Below are 14,833 nucleotides of genomic sequence, written 5' to 3'. Positions count from 1 at the left end.
AACCAAATGTATTTATTATAATATTGTTGCCTTAATTTTAGGTAATAGAAAAATTAATTAAGATGTACATATTGCATTTTTTCTTTACTAAAATTAGCGTACGCCAGTTATCGTTACGATTAGTGTAACGTTTATTTGTCGTCCATAATGATAAACATAAAACCCAACTATGCACTTAAGTACCGAGTCCAAACCCCTTAAATTCATTTCACTATCACTTGCAGGTTAGAAAATTGACATGGATTATCTGGGTCTTTATTTTATTTTCTAATGATCATCATTTTGTTTAATGCGGTAATTCTTTTTTTTTTTTTTTTTAATCGTAAATTATTTATTTCTACCAGAAAAGTAATAGAAATATTTTTGTTTTGAAAGTGTATTGTTAAATAAATTTATTTTAAAATAATTAAAATTATATATTTTACTATAATATTCAATAAACTAATATTTTTTTTTTAAATATTATGATTAAATTACAAATGGTGTCATAATTTGTTATAAACAGTTAATGTAAGTTATTTAAATAAATAAATAAATAAAAATTTGATTCGTCAAGATGTTTTATCAATGGGTGGTTTCTTTCATCAAATATATGTTAACCTTATTCAATTTTACTTTTAACATATGATATTATTTTTTAAATGATACAAATTATTTATTTTATGTAAAAATCAAAAATGATTTTTTTCTGTTTAATATATTATAAAAAAAATACATATAACATTAAAGTTTTATTAAATTTGTGTAAAATCTACAGAAGTATTAGTCTTAGTTAAAAACTGAAAATCAAATGCACGTAACTTGATACATAATGACTTCCAGGTATTTAAGAGTTCGTGGTAAGAATTATTATGTTACTACATAACTTTGCTTACTCATTGGTTTAAGAGCTATAATTGAGAAATTGTCTAAACTTTCCCAAAATAGCAGACATTTTAATATATATGATATATTAGATTGAACATGCATTAATTAATCATAAAAAAATAATTTTAATTCAATACATTTTATTTAAAATCTTAGTATTATAAATCTAATCATCTTCAAAGACTAATATAATATATACATTTAGATATAAAATAATATTGTTTATTTTAATTTAAATTCGTAATATTGTTAAATATAAACAAATATTCTTGTCTGTATTGATTATGAAAGAATTAATATTTCAATAAAAATAATACCATTATTTAATGGTTTTGAAATTTAACGATTATTTTTATTAAAGATATCATAAATTTAGCTGATAATAACAATTATAATATAGTTAAACACAAAATAAAATACATTTTAATCTATTTAGTTTTTCCTATTTGAAATAATTAAAAAAATAACTTAGAACGTATTCGTATTGAAACGAAGCAAGGCAAGTAAGCTACTTTAATTTCGTTATGCATATATGTAATTTTAACGACTTTAGTGTGATGCCGAACCGTACCGACACTATACGACGAGCGCCCGGCCGGCTTTTGGCGGCATTTATCGCGAACGTCAGTAAAAGCGACGTCAGTGCGCATCCGGGATATTATCCGTACGCCTCGTGTGCTGCGTGAATTTAAAAAGTTGCCGTTTGTTTGTTATTACGTTTGACACTAAATCTAAGCGACAAAAAAAAAAAAAAAAAAATAAATACTTGTTATTAAATCCGAATAATTAACGATCGCGATAAAATTTATTTTCATCCGTATGGTTCGTTTAGGAAAGTTGTACATATATATATAGTTATAAAGATAATATAAATTTATATATATATATGTGTATGTGTGTATGTGTGTGTTAATATATATATATTATAGGTTTTATGCATTATAAATACCTTTAAAAGTGTACACGATGTACGAAAAATCGCAAATAGTGCTACTAGAGGATTAATACAGTTACAGATACGAGGTGTTAAAAGTGAGTGCAATAATAAAAATCTTATAATTTATGTAATAAAACATGAAGCAATAAATTGAAATATTATGTTGAATATACAAGTATAATTAGTAATGTAGGTATGTGTTGACAATGACTCAATGTCTTCACACATATACGCAACTAGACCTTAATTATTGGGAGTGATGAAATAATGTATAATTTGCTGGTTACTTAAACTCAATTTAATAATTAAATTAACCATTCATGAATATACCATGGAATTTTAAAGAAAAAAAAATGTTGTCACTTTTTACTAGTTAGCTTGTTAAACAATTTAAGGCTGAGAATCAAAAAAATCAAAATGTTAAATTGAACGAGTTTTTTTTAATTTTTAAAATTATATCTGCCTTAATAAGTTTAAATTCATTCCAAGGAATCACTAATCTATTAATTAGCTTATACTCGCATTAGTTATTTTTCCTAACATAAATTTCATGGATGTTTAATTGTATTTTTGTTATAAAAAAGTAAAGATTAAATAATTGTAAATTGTATTTATAAGTTTAAAAATATACTTTATATTATACATACTAAATTTAAACCGTCGAAAGATTCCATGCACTATTTTTAAATTCCAACTGGATCAAAAAATATACTCGTATTTAAACAAAATAAATGTGTATATAAAATAATATTTTCACCCGGATCACTATTGTAGACTTTTTAAAATTAATACTATTAAATAAGTAAGTTCGACGACTTAAGATAAATTTATTTTGTGGTCCATAATAAAATGACCTAAATAGTTTATAACTTCTATCAGTTGTTCATATCATTAGGTCACCTCGTTTTCTGTATTCTTGTTTCTGTTAATATTATTTTTACTATGGTATATTTTTGTTATCGTGTATATTATTATATTTTTATCTGATTTTCTTATAATGTTTTATCATAAACATAAATACTAAATAATCTGTTAAAAAAATATATTATTATTTTTAAACTAAGTTAAATTACATTTAACGTAGAATGAAACTTATACTTATCTGAATCAACATATTAAGTGAAAAATATTAGTTATCTTACTTAGCCTCGTCAAAATTATAGCGAATTGCAAAAACTGTATAAAATATTCTATTTAATACATTTTATCATACTGTGTACAAAATATAATTTTGCTGCACAAATATTTATGTCTATTGTTATATAAATATCAATCTTTTATCAGTACTCGTTATATTATCACGTTTTGTATTTTTTTGAATTTTTAAAGTTCTTATTAAGTACGTAATGGAGATCTAATTATCATAAACAGTTTATTTTTCTTATAAAATGTTGAACAACAAAAAAAAAAAAAACTTGCTCAAAATCGATTCTTTTTTTTTCATTTTATAATATCTTAAAACTGAAGTGATGAAACATTTTCAAATCTCCAAAAACTCACTTCCTTCCTTTATTTAAAATTGTGTTGTCAAGCATTGATATAAATATAAATTTAAAAATAACTTTGATTATAAAGAAATATTTTTCCATCTTATATTTATTTGAGCAAGGTATAAATACTGAGTGTTTACATACTTATAATACTTTGCTTGTTTAAGTGAAGAAAATAGAATATATTTTTATTTATACATATATATAATTTAAAATACAATATAAACTATATTATTCCATTCGAAAATGATACTGAGCAGAAAACAGTTAAGTTAGGTATGCTAGCTTAAACATCTTCATTCTATAAACTTATTTGTGGATTTTTACAGAAATTTTAAGAGATAAACTAAGAAAGAGAAATGAACCTCTTCAAACTTAAAAGTACAAAATATGTTATTACATTTGAGAAAAACAGATAGGTATTCTAAAAATTCTGGAAAAAAAAATTACAAAATATTGTACACAAAACAAGTCAAATAAATAATAGAATACAAATATTATTTTACAGCGAGTAATTGATTTTTGCTATTGTACTTAGATTCTAAATTAGTACTGATAACTATATCACAAAAAAAAATTTTGATTTTAATATAATTGTTGAATTATTGTTGTACGTGTTGTAAATTTAAACTAATTTTTGTAAAACATGCATGATTTATAAATAATAATATATTTACTGTATAAGTATACATGTATAGAGTTGATTTTAAAATAATTTATTTTATATTTTAACCAATAATCAATAAATTATCAGAAAAATTGTCGATATTATTAAACAATAATTATTTAAAATAATTTTAAAATGATAAGTTTATTGCAATTATTCATATTCTTTACTTCGAAACCAGACAATTTATGATATTTTTTTTTATAAAAATTCATTTTTCATACTTAATTATTTCATAAATGAAAAGTTTTATATTATTTCAGATATAACTGTTAACTTAATTCAATGTAGTTATTGTGTTCTATTAAAATATTAAAATTAATTTATACTTAATAAACTTCAAAATTTAATAACATAATAACTAATATTGATTTTAAAGTATGATTCTTAGCAATATAACATTATTTGCCTCGGAAGAAGTTACTCAGGCAGCTGAGGTGTGTTATTATTTAATACTTAAAACTTAAACTCGATGATAAAATTGTGTAATTGAATATGTTTTTTAAGCAGAGCTCAAAAAAAAAAAAAAAATATAGCAAGTTTTATTTTAATTTAACAGAAATATCAACTATGTATTCCAAATGTGTGTTTATTTTAAAATATTATAAAAAGTGTTCACTCACCTATAAAATATGGTTTACTATATTTTAATTTTAATTATAATAGAATTTAAATAATTATTGTTTTACAAACTTTTAGATGCTCAACATTATGTTGAAATATTCCCTTTTTCATAAGATTAAATAACAAGAATTTAAATGTTAAACAATATTATACATTTGTTTAGTTTATAATAATAAAATTATTTTATTTTCAAAGGTTATTTTTGTTGGAGTAACAATACAACTAATAAATCAATTTTATCAATTATATTTTTATTTTTATTAAACAATACCATGTCTTATTTATGCACAATTTAAAAATAATAGCTGTTCGCTAAGCAACAAATATGATCTGTGTTAAATTCTTAATCTATATATGATTATAAAAGTTATAGGTACATGTCTTTAAGTACTCCTTTAAACAAAATATTTTATAGTAAAAATCACACTATAGATAAAATTAGTACATTTATTTTTTCACTAATTATCTGGTTTATTGATAAATTGAGTAAGAATTCGCACTTATTATTGTTAATAATTTACATCATATTTTTCAATGAATATTCGATTATCATTATAATAAAATACTTTTATTTTTAATTTTTTTTTTTTAAACAATTAAATACGTAATACAAAATATTTATTATTGTTATATATTTATTTTTTTAACTACATATACGGTAAAACACTACAAACTCTTATACTTATAACTTAGAATTGGTACTAGTACATATAACATAATATACATGATAGTTTTAGAATTTTAAGTATATTTAAAGACTATTCTATATTTATAATACAATGAAAAAAAAAAAAAAATAATAGAAAAGTCACATTACTTTTTTCATAAGTAGGTAACTATTTAAAATTTTAATTTTATAACTTAGATAAAAACATTTATACAATTTTATTCTAAAATTAATTTTCAATTCTTATAATTTAGTTATTATTTGAAAAAAAAAACAATGGTGACATTTTGAAACATTCAACTTATACTTGAACTATGTTTATTCATACCTATATAATATTTTAAATTATTAATAGGAAGTTAAGTTTTTTTTTTTATTGCTCGTGAAAATAATTAATGTTTGATTAAAAGGTTTAAAATTTTAGTATACATTTTCTTGTCACTGTAATTATTATAATAATATAAAAATATAAAAAAAAATAATATACACAAATATAATGGTTATATAAACTATTTATTTTTATTAACGTTTCATACATAAATTTAATAAAATTTGATTAGAATTTATACGATAAACTATTGACATAAATTATTTAGTTGATAATCTAAAGAATTAAATCTATAGAACTTAAAATGTATTACTATTACGTGTATTGTTATTTATTTTATACAGATTAATTTCCAATATTTTTAATATACCAATTTCAAAAAAAAACATATCACAACTATTCTATAGTACATAGACTTACTAGTAATATAAATACACTTGAACATCGATAACCTGCATTAAAAGTTCCTCAGAAGTGTTTGAATAATCAAACAATAATTGAAAATGTACAGTTTACCTGAATTTAAATGTTTTATATAATTAAAAATAAAACTAATGTACTGTATTTATAACGTATACGTATATTGAACAACTTAATAATATTCAAATCGGTTATGGTAAAAAAAATGGTTTACTTAGATCATAAATAGAGGTTGACAGATAGTCTTCATCCAGAATTGTTTTTTTTTATGCATTGATTTATAAATGAATTTAAATTAAACACATCAATATTACAGTGACCTACTCAATAACGAGATAAACTTGAAATCTAATATAAAACAAAGCAATTTTACTGTTGTTTTTTTTTCATTTTAGAATCAACCTTTTTTTTCTATAAATTGTTAACCAGTATGTTCTATTTTTCTTGAAAATTGTCTAGCTTCTAAATCGAAATACGAACAAGAAGTTTCTGTATTCTTTAACTTAATATACTAAGAATATAAATCCTTAAGATAAATTATAAAAATAATGTACTATCTATAACCTATAGAAATAATTACAGTCAATATTTACAAATTATAAATAGCCTATATTAGTAAATATTCATTGATATAATTTTCTAATCATCATAAACCTCATACATATAAACCTAATCTTATCAGTTAAATAATTATGTTTCATAATCCAAAATAACCATATTTTAAGTATTATTTATACATAAATCAACAATTAAAAAAAAAAAAAAAAAATAATAATAATTATTATTTTCTTAAAAATATATTGAGAAAGGGTGATTAACATTAGAAAAAAAAAATAATCTTCACAAGACATTATTAATGTGTTATCAAAAATATAATTATGGTATTTAACTATAAATTTCAATTCCAAAAACTAAATTTGTAATGTATTTACAATTATAAATTTCATGAAAACACAAGTATAACTGTAGAAAAATATATTTAAAATTGTATATAGTATATACATTTAAATATGTGCAATATGTATTAATATCTGCTTATATTTTATTTTATATTGTTGTTTTAAAAGTTTATTTCAATTTGAATGATTTATTTAAAGAATAAAAAATGCTATTCATATATATTAATATATACATTTAAATCCATGATTATATCGTATCAAACTTGTCTTAAAAACAATAAATATAACTTCATAAAAATTAAAGTTATTATTTGAAAGAACTACAAAGAAAGATTTTTTTTTTACAAAACGATTTTAATAATTCATGAATCAATTAAAATAATTAATTATTATCATTTAAGAAAAAAAATATTTTAAATTTTTAAATTATTTTTTTTTAACCAGTTAAATTATTTAACTATGATTAAAAAACAACGAAATTTAGTCCATAAATATAATCATTGCCATATTTTCATCAATAAGATTGAATATGATTATATTATCCATTCAAATAAGGTAAATTTAAATGTTTCATTATGTCAAAAGGTATTATCATCAGTTATAAACCTCTTATCTTATGTCATTTGTTTGTTGTCTACTGCGAAACAATTCAATTGATATGGCTTTAAACTTTATTTTAGGAGATATATACATGTTTTATTTTGAAGGTTTTTCTTTTTTTTAAATAATATAAACTACACGAAAGCAAGTTTGGCACATCATTAACTGCATATTATTCAATAATAATATAGTAACAAGATAATAGTTACAAAATAATTAATAAAACCCTACCTTATCTTATAAATATAGAGAAAAGAATGAAAAAAGTTAAAAATACTTAATTCTTTGGTGTGTGATATCAATGCTGCTAAAGTTTTAAATACCTGTAGTATATCATTGTTTGGTTAAGTTATCAGGTACATTGATTAAAATATGTGTCTATATTCAATTAATCAATTAGATAGCAAGATTATGTGCAATAGACCAATGGTTAAAAATAATGTTTTATTAAACACCTCTGGGACATGCTATCTAGTATAAATTGAAATTTCTACTAGCAAGGTGATGTGAGAAGAAAGTATGTATAGAGTTGACGAGTATAATGATGAATAATGTGGTTGATGGATATACGACGAAAAGGTGTTGAGTGAGGTCTTATAAACACAAAATGTGAGATGAAAATTAACTGGAACTTACAAAGTAGTTAGATACCTGCATTTAAGTGTTCTATACGTGATTGTATTTAAATATTTCAAATTAAAAAATAAATAAATATTTGTTATTAACAGTTTGTTGAGTTTACGTTGCAGGTTTTCAAATTTTATTTTGAGTTAAATATTTTTTTATAATTTATTATTGATGGCTGCTGTGTGTAATGAATGTAAAAATAAATTATCTTTAATTAATATATATATAAATAATTTAAGTTGAAGTATAATTTTTTCAAATATTTGCAAAAAAAATACGATTTCACATTATTGATTTATTATTAATTTTAAAGCTAACCAATAAATTAAATTTTTAAATTGTTAGAAAAACTTTTATAAAGTATTAACATATAGTCATTACATTTTTAAATTAATTTTTTATTATTTATTAATAAATAAACATAACCAATGAAATCAATAAAATCATTTAAAATACATAATGGTATATAACACTCACAAGTATTTTCATATCATTAATTTATGATTATATCTAATTTTATTATTTTACATATTTATACAACTAATATAACTATGTGTACTTATTTTATAATTAATTTTGTATGCTCAACGATTAGAAAAAAATGTATAATTAATGTATCTTGTATGAAATTAGTAGTTAAATCATCACACATACAAATAAAAAATAATAAAAAAAATGCACATATTTATATATAAATTTATTTAAAAAAAGAAATATTTTAATTTTATGAATACCTTGACCGTTAAGTGGAAAATAACTTATAGGATAATTTAATGCTCAATTATTATGCAAATAAAGAAAATAAAATTGTATGGAATGTTAAATATTTCAGTTAAATGAATTATAAGATTATATAACTATAAAAAGTTTGAACCTTAATTATTTCCTTTGAGACTAAAGTATAAGATTTTAAAAATAATTGCTCAAGATTAAATATCTTTTTTTTAGTTTATTTAATGCTAAACAATAAATAAATGTATTCAAGTCTTATCCGTAATAAATATGAATGCATATAAATTCAAAATATGAATATGGTACCTATATTGTATAATGATATGCTGTGCAGAAACTGTGTAGATTAAATGTGAAATGCATAGTTTTCATGATATCTACGTGTATTTATTAAGTGTGTACGTGTTTGTGCGCTTGCGCATAGTGGATCAGTTTAAGTAAAACCATAGTAGTTTCTGTCTGAGGAAGAGACCATAGGGTGAGAAAAATAGGAAACATACAAATTACGTTTCACGACTCCCTTATGCATAATCATTTTATCAAGTCTAGCGAAAACCAAGAACATCGCTTTCAAGCAGCTCGATGTTGATGTTTTACGCGATTACATGCTCGGATCGCACACCTAAAGGCTTATTTATGCCGGTGTCGTCCTCGGGAAGGGGTGAATAAGTGTTTCGATGTATCAAAATGATGGAACTGCGTGAGAAACCCAAGACGCGTGTGTATAAATAATAAAAATGTATAAAAAGAGCGAGAAAAATGAAAAAGAAGAAGGAAAAAAACAACAACAAAAACTTGGAAGGAAAAAGTTATAATAGGAGAAGAAAAGGGAGGTGCCTGCTAAGGGCCCATGCATCGTCTTCGCCTGATACTTTTCAAGCACTTTATCAAATTGCTGACGAAATTTGTTGTCTACCCTCTCTCGGTTCAGACCTTATTCACATACGAATTTATGTTCATTTTTATCAGCCACTGAATGCTTGTGTAATCTATATCGAATCACGAGAAATTTACGATCGCTTTCAGAACCATTCTTAAAGTTTTCTACAGTATACTTTAATGTCACAACTTTTTTACGTACCACTGTTTTTTTTCATTTTTTCCCCGAATTAGTTACGTATTTATAACTACAAATTTATTCAAATCACATTTTTATTTGCTTTTTGTAATATTTTAATACTGTTATAATGATAACTTGTCTATAACATCTGATATTTAAATTTATGAATTGCTTACTAAACGACAACCAAAGATCTTACAAAAAATGTGCACGCTTATTTATATTAATTAAAATTATTGTTTTATTAACTATTATATATTATTATATGTTAATAATTTTATCACCGTATAATTTTCGTATTATCAATGACAATATAATTATAGTAATTCTATGTTTGTCATACATCATATTTTCAAAATGTAGTTATACGAAAACTAAATATAGTATATTCTTAGGTATATTGTTATTATTTTATAGATAACGTTCAAAACATTTTATAAATTAATGTTCTATAAAAAAGGAAAATCATAAATATTTCTAACGCATATTTCAATTCAAAATTTTTAGAATTATTTAAATTTTGAATTTCTTATGAAAAACAGAAATCTTCATGGACATAATAAATATCATAGATTACTAAAATAATTGAAAAAAATAAATATTATTTTATCTAGATAATAAAATAATCATAAGAATTGTATTTAAAAATAACATTAACTTATTATTTTATCACTCTTAATAAAAAAAATAAAACATCAGGTACCTAGGATGTCCATGTTTTAGTTGTAAACTTTAATATTAAGTATTGCTTTATTTTTCTATATATTATTATTATTACTATGATAATTTTCCTGTAAATAATTAAACAAAAACATATAAAGTTGATTAGATTGGTTATGATCTTCTGAGTAGCTCAAACGGTATTACATGTTTTACCGTTAACGTTTAAGACAATGGGTATTCAAATTTGTCGGCATGCGGTCATTATTACCTACCACCAAAATACATATCTGACACAATGGCTGGCCCTGCAAAACAATGGAACCATTTTGGCCATTTGAAAGCCATCGTGCATGATAATAATAATAATAGTCATAATAATAATCGATATCTAAATTGTATATAAAATATAAATGATAATAATATGCAAATAGAAGCTTTACCACACACATTCACGTAGAATATAAAAATTATTTTACTGTCGATAACATTAAATTCATTTTTTTATTAGCCATATAATATATGACATTATATTTTGTAAAATTGTATAACGTGATGTAAATAAATAATAAAAAAACATTAAAAAAATTACTACACACGGCATAATAAATACAGTAATTAATCAATTACGGTTATTTTTAATACAGTTATGGCTATAATACATAATGTTTACTGTTGTTAAATTATAAATTTATTCTTTAAAAAAATATCCAATGATGTAAGATAAGAGTTGTTTATTTTATAAGTGGTTTGACATATTTCTATTGACAACATAGTCTATGGTAATTTATGTATCAAGATAAAACTAAATTATAAATAAATGTATGGGATATTGTAAAAATACAGGATATTTTTCGTTTATAAAATCATTTTCAAATTATACAATCCTGATATTTTTGTTAGCGATGGATTTTTTGAAATTATTTAAAGTAAAACTATCCAAAAAAAAAAAAATTATAATTAAATATTATTTCAGAACTTATTTTATTTAAATTAAAACATTCAATATTATATTTATATTACCAGAAATAATTCTTCGTTTCATAGAAAAATATTATTATTCGTAATTAATTATTATTTTATAGGCATATATTATATTTTTAATAACAATTATATTATTTAATATTTAATAATATATTAGAATCTATATAATATTCGTAGTTCGTTTTAAATAACTTATGAAAAATAATAAATTTTTTAGATATTATTTATTGGCCGTATTTCTATAATTTTATATAAATTATTTACAACCAACGAAAATTGTAATGATCAAGACTTTTATATTAATAAATAATGTTTTGATATTTTTTCAAACATATACCTATTATTATTTAAAATATTTTGTAAAGTATAACTTTGTTTTGTCAAAGATTTTTTAACATGATAGATACCTCCTATTTAATAAACAGTATATATTACATTTTTTTTTTTTATTCAATTATTATACGAACTTACTATGGTTGATGTTGTATGACATTCCATCGTTAGCCTGTAATTTAGGAAGCTTCTAATTAATTCCATTGCCATACCGTACAACAATTTACGAACGTTTTTCATGTCGTCAAAATGAAATTCCTAAATCATCATCATGTTCATCTGAGCTAGAATGTAATTTAAGTATAGTTAGATAATAATATAATCACAAGTCAATATTTTCAACGTACTCACAATTATGAAAAATACCTACAGAGAACAAACGGAAATGGTGGTTGGTTCAGCTCTTTTGTTCCATTTGGTATTAAAAATTCCAATTTAAGAAATAATTAATTTAACAAAAACTGTAGTAAAAATCATTCTATACCTAAACATAAAGTTATTCATTTTTGATGTAATACAACATAGTAGAATATTGTACTGTAAAATATTAGCTATTAACTTGTAATATTTATGATCAGTAATATTTTATTTTTATTTATTTAAATTAGTGTAACAATTTTCATTGTTTTAATTGTTTATTCGTATCTAAAAGGTACACTTGCAAATAGTTTATGCATTATTATTTATTTATTAAAATCTAATATACACATATTATTATGAAAAATACATATTTAAAAAGAAATAAGTATTGCCTGCAGTTTGATAATCGATGTTCATAATATTAATTATAAAATAACGTAACTATAAAAAAATATAATTTTTTCAATAGCATTTTAAACCATCAAAAGATGTAGATTTTTATTGAAAGAATTGGATGTAAAAATGTTGTATGATTAATTATATTATCAAGATTAAAAATATCGTTAATTTTTCTAATTAAATATTAATTTTTAAGATTTTAGTAATTTTCCAATGATGAAATACATGATTTGTTTATTTTATCCAAATCCATATATATCATTAGCACCTGGATGAAAATTTGAAATATTATTAATCAAATATTTTAAATGTCTTAATATTTATTTGTAATCCACTATTCATTATAATTTCATCAAAATTAGTTTATTTTTTTATTTAATTTAAACAGAAAATTAAACAAAAGCGGACATCTTAAATTGTTTTTATCCTCTTTACAGACTCAAGAATATAATTATTTCAGTCGTCATTGTTTAATAATTTTGTTTTTTTTTTATATTTTAAATAGGAAGTAAAAACTAAAAAAAAAAAAACTATACATTAATACTGTATTTTATATAATATTATAACAAGATAAGTAAACCAATGAATATTTAAAATAAAATTTTCAATTATAACTAAAAATAAACAATATTGTATATTAACAGGCAACTTGTACGAAAAACAGTATAATCATCAATTATTTATAAATTATCAAATATCATAGAGATAATTATTTATAATTAATTTTTTTCAGCGTTTTATCTTTTAATACATGGTCAGTATATTTTCATTTATTTTTTTACTTATTATTAACTATAATATATTATATTTCTTCTATAGTTTATTAAGTTTTAAATTATACGACAAATAGTAAAGATGTGCAAATGAAAAATATAAAAATTCTCTCAAAAACACGTTTTTATAAATAATATATAACATGTTTACTTACATAATACGTACATTTTTATAATATAGTTTTAGTAAAAAAAAAAGAAAAAAAGATCAAAATAGTATGACATGATAGTACGTGAAGAAATATAATATATTATAGTTAATAATAAGTAAAAATAAGTAATATACTGACCATGTATTAAAAGATAAAGCCTTTGAAAAATTAATTATAAATAATTATCTCTATGATATTTGATAATTTATAAATAATTGATGATTATACTGTTTTCATTACAAGTTGCCTGTTATTAATATACAATATTGTTTATTTTATTATAATTGAAAATTTTATTTTAAATATTCATTGGTTTATTATCTTTATAATATTATATATAAAATACCAGTACTATGTATAGTTTTTAGTTTACTCCTATTTAAACTATAAAAACAAAATTGATAAACAATGACGACTGAAATAATTATATTCTTGAGTCTGTAAAGAGGATAAAACAATTTAAGATATTCCGCTTTTGTTTAGATTTTCTGTTTAAATTAAAAAAATAAACTAATTTGATGAAATTATAATGATCATGGATTACAAATAAATATAAGACATTTAAATATTTGATTAATAATATTTCAAATTTCATCCAGGTGTGCTAATTAATATATATATGGATTTGAGATAAATAAATTAAATCATGTATTTCATCATTGAAAGATTACTAAAATCTTAAAGTAATATTTAATTAGAAAATAATTATATGTGCAATCTTGATAATATAATTTAATCATACAAATTTTTACATCCAATTCTGCTTCAATAAAAATTCATCTTTGATGGTTTAAATGCTATTGAAAAATTATATTTTTAGTTACGTTATTTTATAATTAATATTATGAACATCGATTATCAAACTGCAAGCAATACTTATTCTTTTAAATATATATTTTCCAATAATATGTTATATTAGATTTTAACAAATAATAATTGCATAAACTATTTGCAAGTTACCTTTGTAATACGAATAAACAAATTAAAACAATGAAAATTGTTATGCACTAATTTAAATAAATAAAATAAATATTACTGATCGTAATATTACAAGTTAATAAACTAATATTTTACAGTAATTTCTTGGTTTCAGGTCAAAATAATAACTTATGTTTAGATAAAATATTTTACACATTTTTGTTAAATGTAGATTCTTAAATTGGAATTTTATACAATGAACAAAAGAGCCTGAACCAACCACCATTTCCGTTGTTCTCTGTAAGTATTTTCATAATTGTAGTAGCAATACGTAAC

The 14,833-nt window shown here is 21.0% G+C and overlaps 1 protein-coding gene across 2 annotated transcripts in view; it reads left to right on the top strand.

Annotated features, from left to right (window-relative positions):
- Positions 1–1,523: 1,523 nt before the first annotated feature.
- Positions 1,524–14,833, top strand: part of LOC112598642 (zwei Ig domain protein zig-8-like) — a 252,907-nt gene continuing 239,597 nt past the window's right edge. For both annotated transcript variants that reach the window (XM_025345166.1, XM_025345165.1), the window contains exon 1: positions 1,524–1,899. The gene's annotated coding sequence lies outside the window, so the exon portion shown is untranslated. The remainder of the gene's footprint in view (positions 1,900–14,833) is intronic.

This window comes from Melanaphis sacchari, unplaced genomic scaffold, assembly GCF_002803265.2.
Source record: "Melanaphis sacchari strain LSU unplaced genomic scaffold, SCAv2.0 Contig49_pilon_pilon, whole genome shotgun sequence".
Taxonomy (NCBI): domain Eukaryota; kingdom Metazoa; phylum Arthropoda; class Insecta; order Hemiptera; family Aphididae; genus Melanaphis; species Melanaphis sacchari.
The sequence above is the reverse complement of the archived record's forward strand: the minus strand, read 5'-3'. Positions and strand labels throughout refer to the sequence as shown.